Source organism: Fukomys damarensis, unplaced genomic scaffold (assembly GCF_012274545.1).
Source record: "Fukomys damarensis isolate Sample0158 unplaced genomic scaffold, DMR_v1.0_HiC HiC_scaffold_21, whole genome shotgun sequence".
NCBI lineage: Eukaryota > Metazoa > Chordata > Mammalia > Rodentia > Bathyergidae > Fukomys > Fukomys damarensis.
The window spans coordinates 35,010,681-35,025,585 of record NW_022900933.1 but is presented as its reverse complement, the minus strand read 5'-3'; the positions used below and the strand labels follow the sequence as shown (position 1 = coordinate 35,025,585).

The window sequence follows — 14,905 nt, the reverse complement described above, 5'->3', positions numbered from 1 at the left end:
AAGAACACTAACCATTCAAATTTTCCATTTATTTTAAAATTAGGGTTTTTTGGGGGGAGAGGGGGTTGACAGAGTCTCACCATATAGCCCAGACTGGCCTTGAACTCATGGCAATCCTCCTGCCGCACCCTCCCAAGTGCTGAGATTGTGCCATTTATGATCAACTAAATTTTCTATTTAACATTAATACATGAAGTCATAGGCCTTGGAAATGCAGCTCAGCGGTAGAGTGGATGCCTAGCATGAACTAAGCCCTGGGTTTGCTCCCAACAAAGGGGGGTCGGGGGGTGGATTTAAACAGTAACAAAAATAATAATTTAAGGAGCTGGGTGAAACAGTGCACACCTATAATCTCAGCTACCAAGGAAGCTGAGGCAAGAAGGTAACAAGATCAAGCCTAGAGGGCCAGGGATTTAGCTCAGTGGTTCCACGCAGCCTGTCTCACAAGTGCAAGGTCCTGAGATCTATCCCCAGTACCACCCCGGCAAATCAAGCCTAGGCCTGGTATGTGGTCCCTTCTGTTGCTGTTGTTTCCAGTAAGACAAATCTACATACTTCAGACTGAGGAAGTTTGGAATACAAGCATGAGAAGAATAAGAATTCTGTCATAGGGCCAGGATGTAACTCAGTGGCACCACGCCTGCCTGGCAAGCACAAAGTCCTGAGTGCAATCCCTGGTATGGGGGTGGGGTGTGTGTGTGTGTTATATACACACACCAATAATCTCCTACAGCCACATACCAGAAAGCTGCCTGTACCAGGAATGCAAAGCTCCTCTTCTCATTCCCAAAACGCAGAAGACCTCTGCCCTATCACTTTCTAGAAGCATTCTTATCAGTATTTAATGTTCTTCAAACATTATTCTACCTTCTGTTTTTTGAGACAGGGTCTTGCTATGTATGTAGTTCAGGCTGGCCTTGACCCACTATGTACCCCAAGCTGGTCTCTAACTTGTGGCAATCCTTCTGGCTCAAGCATGCACACCACACAGGCTTTTTCTACTCTAAAAAGCAGACTCCCAGTAATCAATCCCAGCACTCCAGAGGCTGAGGCAGGAAGATAGCCCTGAGTTTGGGGCCAGCCTGGACCACAGTCTACAATATTCAGTGAGACCCTGTCTCAAAACACAAAATTAATTAATTTAATTAATTAAATTTTTTTAAAAAGTGAACTTCCAGACAGGCAGAGTAGCACCTGCCTTTAATCCCAGCACTCAGGAGGCTGAGGGAAGAAAATCTCCAGGAGTTTGAGGCCAGCCTGGGCTCCACAGTGAGTTCAAGATCAGCCTGAACTACACAGCAAGACCTTATTTCAAAAAAAAAAAAAAAAGTAAACTTCCCCAATACATATAAAACAAAGAGGAAAAAAATGATGAGGAGGAAAGCTGCAGTATGACTTATTAAAAATGTCTTACCTATGTTCAGTATCAAGAGCATGTGTGAGAGTGTGTGGTGGCACGCACCTGTAACCCAGCAGTCTGGGAGGCTGAAAGAAGAGAATTACAAGTTCCAGTTCAGCCTGGGCAACTTAGCAACTCGGTGAGACCCTTCTCAAAAAGGCTGAGATGTAGCTCAGTGTGAAGGCTCTGGGCTCAATCCACAATAGCAATAAACAAATATATGAATGAATGGAAAAGAGGGAGGGATACACATTGAAGTTCAGTGGTAGAGCAGTTGCCTAGCATGCACAAGACCATGAGTTCAATCCATACTACCATAAAATTCAGACACGGATATAGAGGTGCACACAGTTCAGTGGTGGAATGTTTGTGTAGCTGTTCAAAGCCCGTAGCACAAAACTAGACAACCAACCAAACAAGTACAATACACAAGTGCTTTTCCTGAGAACCTGGTTCATCTGCATCTAATGAATGTGATCTGTGTTTGAGGATACTGCTTAAATAGTTAAAAACGAAGGTTCATAAAGCCAATTCTCTACCGGAGTTTTCATAAGAACTAATGTTATTACCCTAATTTCTTGCTGCTTTATCTCTCTATCCTTATTCTCTTTTTACCTACCTCTGATGTGAATATTCTACTGTTTTTATTATATGGCTAAAGCACTCTTTTAAACACTTCAATCCTTTCTGGGTCAGAATATGCTATCAATATACTCACCCATAAATCCTGTTCCTTCTCAAAATCACAAGATAGCCAAACAGACATACAGACAGACATACAGACAGACAGACATCTTTTTTTTTCAGGTTCAGAGCATGAAACCAAGTGTATTTTCAGAAGCTTTTTCTCCTCGGAATACAGACGATTTTTTCCTCAAAGCCATGTTTACACAGCACTAAGTCCATCTTTGAAAAATAACATTTCTGAACCCATGCTTGCCTTCCTTCTGGCTGTAGTACCACCACGCCTATCATTCTAAAACATAGCTTCCTAGAAGCTGTAACTTTTGGTAATGGCAATCAATGCTTACAAAGTCTGATCTCAAATGCAAGAAAAGAGAAAGCAGGGTAGTGGCCCATGCCTGTAATCCTAGCTCTTAGAGACTGAGGCAGTATTACAAATTCAAGCCAGGTCTGAGCAATTTAGCAAGACCTTGTCTCAAAATTAAAAGTAAAAAAGGGTTTGAGATACAGCTCAACCCTCCATGCATCCACCCCAAATACCAACAAATAAATAATAGGGCAATAACCATCAAATTTTGCAGGGCATGGTGGTACATGCCTATAATCCTAACACTTGGGAGACTGAAACAGGAGGATCACCACGAGCTTGAGACCACTCTGAGCTACATAGTTCAAGGCCAACCTGAACTACGTAAGGAGAAGCTGTCTCTAAATAAATAAATAAAAGCAATTCTTAAAACATTTGTCAACTTTATGTCTAGCAATCAACCTCACAGAATTACAGTACTAGTATATGCCTATGAATTGGCATATGCCTATAATCCCAGAGATAAAGGCAAGAGGATTTTAAATTCAGGCCAGCCTACAGCTATATAAAAGAGTTCAAGGCTGGTCTGTCTGTATTACCTAGGGAGACCATGAGACCCTATCTCAGAAGACAAAAAAAGCTGGGTTTGGTGGCACAGGTCTGTGACCCCAACATCCTGGTAAACTGAGGCAGAAATATCCCAAGTTTGGGCCAGGCCAGGCAATTTGAGTAAATCCTGTCTCAAAAATAAGTAAATATGGGCTGGAGATGTACCGAAAAGAAAAGGCCCAGTAACTATTAAAACAAACAAACAAACACCCTCCTGAATAAAAGACTCCAAGTAAAAGAAAGACTTAAAAGACTAGTTTCTTTAATCCGTAAGTATACAACTTTTAAAACATAAAGTACTACAGGGAACCAGGATGGTGGCACACACCTATAATCCCAGCACTTGGGAGGCTGAGGCCAGAGGATCACCATGAGTCCAAGGCCAGTCTGAACTACATAAGATCGATCATCTCTTTAAAAATTAATTAACTTAATTAAGCAATTAATAATCCCGCCAGGGATTTAGCTTAGTGGTTCCAGTACCTGCCATGAAAGTGCAAGGTCCTGAGTTCAATCCCTGGTACAAAAAAAAATAATAATAATAATAATAATAATCCCAATATTCAGCCCCTCCTGGGGTAGAGGTGAGGGTATTAGGAGGGCAAACTAGGGGACCCAATTCCTATACAGTAAGCTTAAAACAGCAACATGTGTATTCCAAGGCAATACCTAAAAGCTGGAACATTCAGCTTTGGTATCCACTCTATTCATTTGTAAATTTTTTCTCTTGATCCCACAGTTCTGAAATCTGACCCTTCTCAGAGGATTAACACAAAAAGGTATTCCAGGTTGGTTGCAGGAGCTCACATACAATGCAGTAAAACAAAGTGGAAACCACAAAAATTGCTCATCAATGTTAAGACTAATTACAGCACATGCTTATAAAGTAATACTACGCCATATAAACAGAGTAAGGTAGTTAGTACATGTAGTAGCGTGAAAAAATGCTCAGGATATATGTCAGTAAAAAGAACCTATAGAATGTAATTATGATTACAATTAGCAGTTACTGAATTTCAACATATGCCAGGGGGGCATGACACTTTATTCTCAATTATTCAAACTCCAGTATTAATGTCTCCATTTTACAGATGAAGAAACAGAGAAAAGGATGCCTATGGATCCGGGGATCTGACTCCAGAATCTGCAAGCGTAAGTGCTATATTGAGGTACCTCTATACATCTTTCACAATACCATTTTTTTTTTTTTTTTTTTTTTGAGAACAGGTCCTGCTACATAGTTCAGGTTGGCCTTGAATTCTGTATAGCCCAGCCTTCTATGTGCATGCACCACCAGGTCCAACAAGCCTTCTACTTTCTTAAAAAGATATTCAGATAAAAACACCACCAAGGAGAACAGAGATGGGTGAATTTCACTTTATATTTTATTAACTTTTTTAAAATGTTGTGTTTTGGTTTTGTATGTTTTCAGAGGGTCTGTGTACCTCAGGCTGGCCTGGTCCCCAAGATTCCTCTGCCTCAACCTGGGATTACAGGTGTCACCATCACACCCAGCTCTAATTTGTGAAACTATTTTTAAAAGTAAATATTAATGATCATACAAAGATTAAAAAGTCATCTAATCATATTATACACATTAAATTCAAATAACAGTGAAAAGGCTAAAATCACCTCCTAACATCATTCTCTGGCAGCCAGGGGCAACAAAAAATTTCTCAGTATAAAACTCAAGAGCTAGAGAATATGACTCAGCTATCGAGTACCAGCCCAGAACATACAGCCTTAGGATGGTCCCCAGCTCCAAAAAAAGAAAAAAACCCTCAATTTAGACTAATAACAACACACAAGAGCTGGGCATGGTGGCACAGGCCTGTAATCTCACCTACAGAGCCAGGAAAGTCTGAATGACAAAAGGGACAAGAGAGGGCAAATGGGGGAGAGGCTGGGAAGGAAAGGAAGGAGGGAGGCAAAGAAATAGCATTTTAAAGAAGCGAAATAAATTAAAAATTTTAATGGACTTTTTCAGTGCAGCTTTCTGTGATAAAACAGTAAAAATGAGCCACACTTGGTGGCACATGTCTGTAATTCCACCACTGAGGGAGGCTGAGGCAGGACAGAACTAGACAACACCTGGGCAACTTAGGTCTTAAAAAAAAAAAAAGGTGAGGTTGCACCTGGGAGAGCACCTCTAGCTAGGCATCTTGGTACACATCTGTCATCCCAGCTACCTGGAAGGCTGAGGTAGGTTCTAGGCCAGTCTGGTAAATTTAGGAAGATACTAGAAAAAAGAAGGAAAGTGAGGGAGAGGAAAGGAGAAGAGAGAAAGGAAGGCAGAAAGTATGAATTAATTCCAGCCTGGTAAGGTGACTCATGCCTGAAACCCCAACACTTCTGTGAGGCTGGTTCCACCCCACCCTGGGTAACTTAATAGGGAGACCCTGTGCTAAAAAGGGTGTGTGTGGGGGGGGTTAGTTCAGTGGTGCCACACCAGCCTCACAAGCTCAAGGTCCTGAGTTTGATCCTCAGTACTGAGGAAAAAGGGGGATGGGGGGAAGGGTTCTGGAGACCTAACTTAGTACAAAGATCCTGGGTTCCATATCCAGTAACCACAAAGAAGAAACACTCCAGAGCTCAGTGTACACACCAGTAGTCCTAGTTATTCAGTTACTTGGGAGGCAGGATGGGAAGATTACTTGAACAACATAGTAGGAGCTCATCTTTAAAGAGGAAAGAGAGAAGGGGGAAAGGAGAACAGGGAATAGAGAAAGGGAGAAAAAGAAAAAGTAAATCCAAAGCAAATCTTTTATTTACTGCTCCAGAAAACTACTCATCCATACAATTTTCCTAAAAGCACCTTTTAGCTTATTGGGGAAAAAAAGTATTCATTTGGCTAAATATGTATGAAAGACAATGCTAGCATCAGAAATATGTATAATAAAGACTTTATGAACAAATCCTCAGCACGGGAACTAGCTGAAAGAATCAACAACTGGTATCTCATCTTATTAAAAAGCTTCTGGACTGCAAAAGAAACCACCAACAGAGCAAAGCGACAACCTACAATGTGGGAAAAAATTTTTACCAGCTGCTCTTCAGACAAAGGACTACTATCTAGAATATATAAAGAACTCAAAACAATCAGCCCCCCCAAATATAAAGACCCAATTCAAAAATGGGCATCCGAAATGAACAGACATTTCTCAGACAAAGAAGTAAAAGCAGCAATATATGAAAAAATGCTCCACATCACTGGTCATTCGAGAGATGCAGATGAAAACAACACTGAGATTCCACCTCACCCCACAAAGAATGGCTGCTATCAAGAAATAAACCAATAACAAATGTTGGTGGGATTGTGGGGAGAAAGGAACCCTTCTCCATTGTTGGTGGGAGTGCAGACTGGTGCAACCACTATGGAAATCAATATGGAGATACCTCAAAGAGCTGAGACTAGACAGGTTCCATTTGACCCAGCCATCCCTCTGCTGGGTATCTTTCCAAAAGAATTAAAGGAATCATACCACAGTGATATATGTGCACCCATGTTTATAGAGGCACAGTTTGTAATAGCTAAATCTTGGAAACAGCTCATTTGCCCATCAGTTGGAAATTGGATAAAGAAGATGTGGTTTTTCTATAAAATGGAATACTACTCAGCCATAAAGAATGAGAAATTAAGATTCATTCATAGGAAAATGGATATATATTGAGGATGTTCTCCTAAGTGAAGTAAATAAGTCACATATGTGTAAATACCAAATAGTTTCTCTGGTGTGAAAGGCTATAATAGTACATAAGATCCTAAAGAGATAATTGACCATGTGAAATAGGAAGAAAAGGGCTAAAGGTGTAGGGAAAATGGAAGGGTAGGGGAAAGGTAATAAGGGAAAAGAAAAAACTATGACAAAATGAAAAATTGGAAATAAATGTTTTATAAATGGGGAGGGGAGGGGGGTGAAGGGAGGGCATGGGCAAGGGGAAAAAAATGAGAATCAAGACCTGTCATGTAAAGGTACAAGATCCCAATAATGAATGAAATTGCACTGTATACCTAAAATATACCAATAAACTCAATAAAAGGAAAAAAAATAAATACATATAAGATGTTTAAGACAGTCTGCTCTCCATGACAATCTCAAATTTAGTCTGGAATTTGGAATCCTTAAATGTAAGTACAAAGCAAAAGCTTTAAAAAATAAACAGAATAGGGCAGGAATTTAGCTCAGTAGTTCCGCCACCTGCCTTGCAAGCACAAGGACCTGAGTTTGAGCCCCAGTACAAAAATAAATAAACAGAATCAAGGCCATATATAGGGGAAAGTTAGCAGGTGGCCAACACACAAAGGACATTATCTCCGTGGTGCTTTTTCCAAATAATTAAGATTTTTTTTCGGTACCGGGGATCGAACTCAGGACCTTGCACTTGTGAGGCAGGTGGCAAACCACTGAGCTAAAGCCCCAGCCCAATAATTAATACTCTTAAGTGTTCTGCAACCCAATTTACACAAAGCTCTGACTATGAATCTCTGCCTCTTCATATGAGCATGTGAACAAGTCATGGCCCACGCTATTTCAACAGGATCAGCTGCCCAAGAATTAATTCCTCATATTCAATAGAAAATAGATTTCTATTAGGTTAGAATTGAAAGTTTAACTATAAATATCCTTTGCAAGCAATCAAAAAACTTAAAATAACTTATTTAACAATTCTAAGCATATTTGCTGTTTAACCTAGAACGTATTCAGGTTAAGCATACCTAAGTCCATTCAGGTTAAGCAGGAACAAAGAACTTCTGACAGAAAAGGGACAACAGAATATGCTAAAGTATCTCAATATATACTCTGGTTTCTCTTCAGACCATACAGTGTCTCAAAATGCACTAAATATTAAATTATAGCAGGAAATATAGTCTTTCACAAGGAGTTTGGCATCTGATAAGTTAGCTTAGAGCCAAGCATACAACGAAGGTAATTTATTTGCTAAGAAATTACTCTAAGAATGGCTAACTGACCCACTACCACATGTTGGATGTTAAGTAGTATTAAGTATATTCAGAAATCAGCTTTATTTCTTAAATATGTATTCTGGGGAAACTACCCAGCCAATATAATCAGTAAGCAGTAACAGAGGCTCAACAAAGATGATGTAATAGTTTATACTCAAGGGGAATAAAGTATGACAAAGCACAAACCTAATTTGTAAACTCAAGGTTGTTTGTAGAACAGAAAGGGTACCTGTCATTCAATTACTGCAATGGCCAGGTTATTTTCTTCCTTTCCTAAAGGTTATCTACAACTGTTACATTGCCTGACTGGCTCAAAGGGGAAAAACATCTGAACTGCAGCACTCCTACATCAACTTGTCAAGTACTACTTAAATAATTCTGGAAATACTTTTTAAAAATATTAAAATATAAGAAAAGAAGTCAAAAAGTATTACAGTACAGTATTACATACATTAACTCCAGGAAAGATCCCCCCACCCCACTCCATACCAGAGAAGAGCTGTATGTATGTCCAGCCCTGCTTTTGTTTACCCTGTTTTGTTTTGTTTTTGTCTGAGACAGGATCTCGCTATGTAGTTCCAACTGGCCTTGAACTCACTCTGTAGTACAGGCTGGCCTCAAATTTGTGGCAATCCTCCCGCCTCAACCTGGGATTACAGGCATGTGCCACCATGCCCGGCTTTTTATTTTGAGAGAATCTAAATTGCTAAATTGCCCAGGCTGCCAGAGTGCTGGGATTACAGGCATGTGCTACCATACCCAGGAAATAGAAATGTTTCTCATAATCAAAATAACCATGTTTTTTTGGGGGGTGGGTACTGGGGATCAAATCCAGGGCCTGACCCACATTAGGCAAGCTCTGTACCATTAGGTTACACCTCTACTTGTTTTTACTTTTTAGGGTCTTGGCTAAATTACCCAGGCTGACCTCGGAACTTGTGATCCTCCTTACATGGTCTCCAGAGAAGCTAGTATTACCAGAGAAGTTAGCATGCACCATTAAACACTATTTTTAAACCAAAAATTCACAAAATATAAGTTGGTTTTGGGATGAAATATACACAAAAAATACAAATTTCAAATCTATGTGTGACAGAAGAAAAGGTATTTAACAAATCTACATTTTTTCTTTCCCAAATCCTTATACTTCAACAAATGACAATGTTATAACACAGGGCTACAACCCAAAATCTGTAAATGGCCTTAAACAACACACAATCAATAAAAATACCTATTAAAAGCCAGGTGCTGTAGAACACACCTATAGTCCTAGCTGCTCAGAAGGTGAAGGAAGAAGAATCCTTGAGCTCAACAGTTCAGAGCCAGGTTGGACATCACAGCAGTAACCTAATGGGGGGGGGGGCTGGCAGAAGGATAGCAAATTCAGGGGCAGCCTGGGCAGCTCAGAAAGTCCTTATCTCAAATTTAAAAAGGGCTAGGGATATAGCACAGTGACAGAACACATATATGTATGAGGTCCTCTAAGAGGGTAGAGGAGAGAGTATCTTAACATTCTGGGTTCTAAAGGCAGATAGTATGGTACCATGAATACTACAAGCATAATACAGTATGTTACCAGTAAATAATTTGAAATTTAAATGTCCTACATACAAAAACTTCAGTTTGAGCTGCTGGTACATGTCTGTAATCCCAGCACTCACAGAGGCTGTGGCAAAGAATCACATGTTCGAACTCAGCCTGGGCAACTTAGTGACACAGGGAGACCTCATCTCAAAATAAAATACAAAAGGGGCTGGGGATGCAGCTCAGGGTGAAGGACCTGGGCTCAACACAGAAGACTGGGGAGAAAAAGAAAGAAAAAAGAGACAGGCATGGTAGAATCCACCTATAATCCTAGCACTTGAGAGGCTGAAGCAGGAAGATTACTACAAATCCAAGGCCAGCCTGAGCTAAATAGCGAGTTTGAAACCAACCTGAATTAAAGAGCAAGATCCTGTCTCAAAGAAACTTCTTCAACTTGAAAATGAACTGGGGGGGGGGGGGTCAGAAGTTTCACTATGTTGCCAAGGCTGATTTTGAACTTGTGGACTGAGGCAAACCTCTAGCTTCAGCCACATAAGAGCTGAGATTATAGGCATATACCAAGGTACTCAAGGAAAATTAATTCTTAAATCACATATAAACAGATTCCATCTGAAGTAAACGACTTGGTTCCCAATAGGGCCCATAGGAAGTGGGATAAAGTACACAATGAGTGAAACATGAAATTCAGAGCTAATTTAAGCACCAGTGTACAATATAACATCTTTAAAGCCTTGGTCAAGGGGCTACTTGGAATCTCAAATTAACCAGCTTGAAGGAATACCTCCAATACCTCCTGCAATGTAACCTGAAAGCTCAGATTTTGCAATTATATAAAAGCTGCCAGACAGAATACTGAACATACAGAATAAGACACAAGAAATGAGAAATAGCTGAGAATCTAAATGGCCTCATTTTGTCGGAAAGTAGTTTTTATAAACCCACCTAAATGCAAATGAAGATAAAAATCTCAATGTAATGTTAACTTAAAGCTGACTTAGTTACCAAGAACAAAATGTTCTAAGTCAAAACATTTTAAATTATCAAGCTAGGGAGTGGGGGGGCAGAGATCAGGGAATAAGAATTAAATAGGTCAAAAATTTACTCAAATCCACTATCACCCTTCTCAAGTTCTGTATCAAAAAAATCAGGCAGGGATTTAGCTCAGTGGTTCCACCGCCTGCCTTTCAAGCACAAGAAACCAAGTTCGATCCCCAGTACCAGAAGAGAAGGGGGGAAAAAAAAAAGTGAGACTGTCTCTAAAAACAAAAAATCATGCATGACCAGCCAGCCAGGTGGGGTGGTGGCAGAACTTTCAGAAGCTGGGCAGAAGGACTACAAATTTAAGCCCAGGCAGGGCAACTTAATGACTTACTGAGACATTGTCTCAAAAAAAAAAAAAAAAAAAAAAAAAAAAAGAGGTGAGGATGTAGCTCAAGGTAAAGGTTTGGAGTTCAACTTCAGTGCCGAAGGGAAGGAAAAGTATGAACCGAAATTATGCTTAAGATATAACATGGCATTCAAAACCATACCCAACATTTACTGGGCTGCCTGCAATTCACTACAAAATCTCCAAATATTAAAATCTGAGAGTCAAGCCAGGCATGGTGCCGCACACCTGTAATCCCAGCACTCGGGAGGCTGAAGCAGGAGGATCGCTGTGAGTTCAAGACCAGCCTGGGCTACATAGTGAGTTCCAGGTCAGTCTCAACTACATAGTGAGACCCTGCCTCAAAAAACCAAAATCAATCAATCAATCAATCAATCAAATCAAATTTGAGAGTCAAATTCTCCAAGTAGTAGCATCAGCCTAAGTGCAACCAACAAATGAATGGATATATATGCAGTGGAGTATTATTCAGAATGATATGTTATTTGCAGAAAAATGAATTAGAGACCATCATGTTAAGTGAAATAAACCAGACTGAGACAAGTATCAGACCGGAGTGGTGAACTGTGTGCCTATAATCCTAGGAAAGGTGAGGTGGAAGGATCTGCAAGTTCTAGGCCAGCGTGAGCTACTTAGCAAGACCCTGTCCAAAACATAAATAAATGGATCCTAATGACAACTCCTCTCCCCTCAAACATTCACCAATCTCACTGTGAGAACCACTGCTACTGAGCATTCCTATCAATCAGGAGGTCCCAGATACACCTTTTCTAACAAAATCAGCACTCACAAGTGGGGAGGAAAGCTACTGTCTCTAAGGCTTCTGAAATATATTTTCCACTAACTTCAACATTTTCTGAATACGGTATTAATGCTAGGTCACTGATCCTGGTTCTTCATTTCTTTTTAAATGTGACAGAACTGAGTTGAAACAAATGATCTGACTAATACAACGCAGTTTTCATAAAAGGCATTATTCCCTGTCTTAATGCAGTGGTTCTGAACCAAAAGATTTTGTGTCATGGAGTACTTCTGGCAAAATCTGGAGACAATAGGTGAGGTTCCCAGCATCTAGTTAAGCCGGAGATGGGGATAATGTTAAGCCAGGGATACTGTTAAAACACCCCACAATATATGGAACAGCCCCCTAAAAGCAATTATCTGACTTAAATGTCAATAGTACTTAGGTAAAGTACTCTAATCATAGATCCTAAGACTACCAAAAAACTTCCTCAAAAGTTTCATCACCATAGCTTTTAAAACGTATCAGTATTTCCTAAATTACATACATAACTATATCAAGTTTAGACAAAATATATAGACATTTGACCACAATGTCTTGCAATGACTTAATACAACTGTCATACGGGACCCACCCAACCTCACTCATCCAAATTTAACATACCAAAACTCAACCGGAAGCCAAATACAAAATAGCTAGGAAATAGGCTGGGGCTGTAATTCAGTGGTAGAACACTTGCCTATCATGTGCAAGGCCCTGGACTCAATCTCTAGCATGTAAAGTATTAAGTAAAAGAAATAGGAAACCACAATTCAACAAGAGCATGAAAGTAATGACAATGTGACACCAGAACAAAGAAAGCAAGCTCAGATGCACTGTAGTGGTCAAGCCTGTGCTTAACATTCCGAAGTTCAACCTGAGTCCCTGAGTTCAACCCCCAGTATCCCAGGCAAAAAAGTTAAAGAGAAGCAGTATTAATGAAGACAACCAAGGTTCTTCAACAGTCTTTGATCTTTTATCTATTCTAAAATAATCATAGTATATTTACAGTTAGAAATAGGAAAGAATTAATTAAACACTGGCCATAAAGTTCAAATCTTAAGAAAAACATTGAAAGGACAGTATCTCTGTCTGAATCTATCTTAAAGCTTCCGTTCTACACATCTGAACTAACTCCCAAAGAATTTGAAGCATTTTCTGTATTGAAAGTTTATCTTTTATCTGTGTGCAAGGACCATGCCGATCTTCTCTCATCGTGTATTTTGGAAAACTTAATGGAAATTTATACCTTCCTCCCCCCAAAAGGTGGGAAAAACTTTAACATTTCAATTCTAGCAAAACAGACAAATGTGTTATATTTCTTCACTAAAGCTTTTTCTTCCTTTGTTGGTTTTTTTCCTTCCTGTTTTTTTGACATAGGGTCTCACTATTTACTTAGGGCTGGCCTTCCTTTCCCCACAATCCTCCTGCCTCAGCCTCCCAGGTGTTGGAACTACAGGAATGTGGCATTACATCTTGCTGGCTCTTTGGTATTTTGAGACAGGGTCCTCACCATGTAGTTCATGCAGGTCAGAACCCGTGGTGATCCTCTTGCCTCACTCAGCCTTTCAAGTGCTGGGATTACAAGCGTGGGCTACCTCACCTGGCTAACCTTTTCCTTAGTGATGATGTGCATTTCTTGTCGGTTTGGGGGGATGTCGGGGGGGGGGTTCCAGGGATCGAACTCAGGTCCTTGCGCTTGCGAGGCAGGCAGTGGAACCACTGAGCCAAATCCCCGGCCCTTAAATACTGATATGATTATAAAAGAAAGCCCTTTACAAAAACAGTAATAAAAAGTGAGTTAAGACAGTCATCACATGACATCACTGAACCAGGGTCTAAACGCCCCTAGGAAAACGCTCTACCACTGAGCTATATCCCCAGCCGTGAACACATAGGCTCATTTGAATTCCTACTGAACTAAAAAATACCACAAAAATCTTTAGACTCATCCTCCAAGTGCTTCTACCATTCCATGATGAATTAATTAACCCTGTAGATTTTAAACCTCCCTCTGAATAATTAAGCCTAAGAAACATTTTCATTACAGAAATAATAAATTGACAGGCCTCTAAGAAAAATACCAGGGGCGAACGAGTGAAGCTGGAACATGAGAAAGGATTAAGTCGTGAAATTCATTTTAAATTATATAAAAGATGGCATACATAATTAAGGCTCATGTCAAAGTCTCACCTGTAAAGAGACATACGTACAAATGTATAAATGTCAAATTACTACCAGTCACAAAGCAAAAAAAAAAAAGTTTCTTTTCTTACTTAAAAGGTCAGTAGATTAGTTGTCTAGAAATCATAAAGCCATCTTGGGTTTAATCAAACCTGTCAATTACATGCTTCTGGGAGGGTGGGGACAAGGGGAAAAAATGAGAACCAAGACCTGGCATGTAAAGGTAAAATATCCCAGTAATGAATGTAGCTGTACTGTCTACCTAGAATGTACCAATAAATTAAATTTTTTTAAAAAATTACATGCTTCCTTTTAGAACTATAAAGCTGGGGAAAAAAATCGGTCCTTCTCTGAAGGGGCACACAGTCATACTTCAATCTTCAAACATGAAACAGTCACAGTTTAGGCCTCTACATGGCAGAATTTAAACAAACAAAACTGTAACCTACTTTTTGATCCCACCCATGAATTCTCAAACTAACATCTCATTCTTACAGACCGGACAGAGACGGAAACTTTGAAAAGACATCCGAAGGTAAACACAGTGTACGATATCGGCCCATTGGGCTTAGCAGGGTTAAATCCACTAACAGGAGAAAGAAAACAAAAAAAAACACTAGAGACGGAGGAAAGTCGGAGAATGAAACCCGGCCACCCCATGAAAACAAAACAGGGACAGCAACGCCTAAAACATTACTCCTTTCCGAGGAGGGCACCCAGGAAAGGCGGCGGAAGACTGGAGAGGAGGTGGAACGAGGGGGGCCAAAGAACCGGGCTCAGCGCTCAGAACTGGTCTCTTCAAGCTCAAGCCCTTCGGCAAGGGAAGCGGAAGTGGGGTGACTCCCGCGCACTACAGGAGCATCTTGAAAGCCGGCCGGCAGGACAGAGACCGAGCGGAGAAGACGGGGCTCGGAGACCCCGCGAGCCCGAGCCCGGGCGCGGAGCCCACGAGGAGCTGGGCCTGCTTCCCCGCCGCCCTGCACTGTTTTCTCTCAGAGCGCTTTTGCTTTTGTTTTTGCTCTCCCACCAGACGGAGAGGCGGG

At 40.5% G+C, this 14,905-nt stretch overlaps 1 pseudogene; it reads left to right on the top strand.

The window, feature by feature from the left end:
• Positions 1–14,502: 14,502 nt before the first annotated feature.
• LOC104851869 overlaps positions 14,503–14,905 on the top strand; it is a 22,539-nt pseudogene continuing 22,136 nt past the window's right edge.